The following is a 1,229-nucleotide window of genomic DNA, read 5'->3' on the forward strand; positions in this document are numbered from 1 at the left end:
TAAAAACGGCAGCAAGACCCTTTACAGATTAAAGGTGCAATACAGATTACATGTATCTGTCAGGAAGGAAGCAAACCTGGGACTTCCAATCCAACTAGTCAACACTCAGTGCCACTGGAACTGTTGAGCTGGACGTATTTCTCTTGCATTAATCCCAGCAAGGGCCTGGCGGGAGTCTCTGCTGTAGTCATTCTTTGCCCAGCACGGCCTACACGCCAGGGACAGTGCAGATAGGAAATCAGTACACCTCGGTTCAGCGTCTTGCCTCCGGACCAGGTAGCCCCGTGACGTGACGCAGATAAGGCACCTCCCAACCCCACGCAGGAAAACCACAGTCGCTTTCTCATCAACTTGGGGCTGTACCAAAAAGATCATAAGGCATGCCTCCTACGAGCGTGTGGAAACGACAGAGGAGAAACTCGGTGATCGCTGAGACACAAACGCCCTAAGAAACGAAAGCCACGAGGAAACCATACGGCGTACATACTCTGGGCAGTGCAAACCCAGATGCTCACCGAGAAACAAGGATGGAGTAAGAAAGGCAAGCGGAAAGGATTCTCCTTTTTCATGGGGCCGTTTTTGGAAGACAGCCATCTCCTCCGCTTTCATGCTCTCGTCCTTGCGGGGCTTCCCCCGCATCACCACGGCAACGAGGGCCTGGGAGGTAACATTCACTCAACTAAATTCCTGACGTGGCGACCTGAATGACAGAGGAAGAACCAGGGCCGACAACTTTTATTTCTCCCTTACATGCAAAGGTCGGGGAGGAGGCCCCGCGGGGAAGACGAGACAAACGAGACAAACGGCCCTTGGCTGAATGTGATCGATCACACCCCCTGTCCTGAGGGCGAGATGGTTTCCTGCAGGACGAGGTGCAGGAGGTGGTTCTGCTCCGCAGTCAACAGAGGCCACATGTCCACCTGCAGCGACTTGACGGCTTCCGTGTCCTTCTCGTGGGCAGCCATGACCAAGGACTGCAGCAGCAGAAAGAGCTCCTCGGGGAGCTGGCCGCCGCCCTCCTGCCCGTGGCTGTCGAAAGCCTCCCAGGAATACTTCTCCAGCGTCTGGGCGTGCTCCGGGAGCAGCTTGGCGGGGGGCGGCTGCAGCAACAGCAGGAGCAGCACGCGGGACACCTCGCAGCGGACGAGCACGTCGGAAAAGGCGCCCAGCGCGGCCGGAGAGGGCGCGGCGGCGGCCGCAGCGACAGCGTCAGCGGGGCTGCTGGCGGC

At 57.9% G+C, this 1,229-nt stretch overlaps 1 pseudogene; it reads right to left on the minus strand.

The window, feature by feature from the left end:
* Positions 1-718: 718 nt before the first annotated feature.
* LOC106147707 lies at positions 719-1,229 on the minus strand (annotated as a pseudogene).

Source organism: Chinchilla lanigera, unplaced genomic scaffold (genome assembly GCF_000276665.1).
Source record: "Chinchilla lanigera isolate Chin_1 unplaced genomic scaffold, ChiLan1.0 scaffold02471, whole genome shotgun sequence".
Lineage (NCBI taxonomy): Eukaryota > Metazoa > Chordata > Mammalia > Rodentia > Chinchillidae > Chinchilla > Chinchilla lanigera.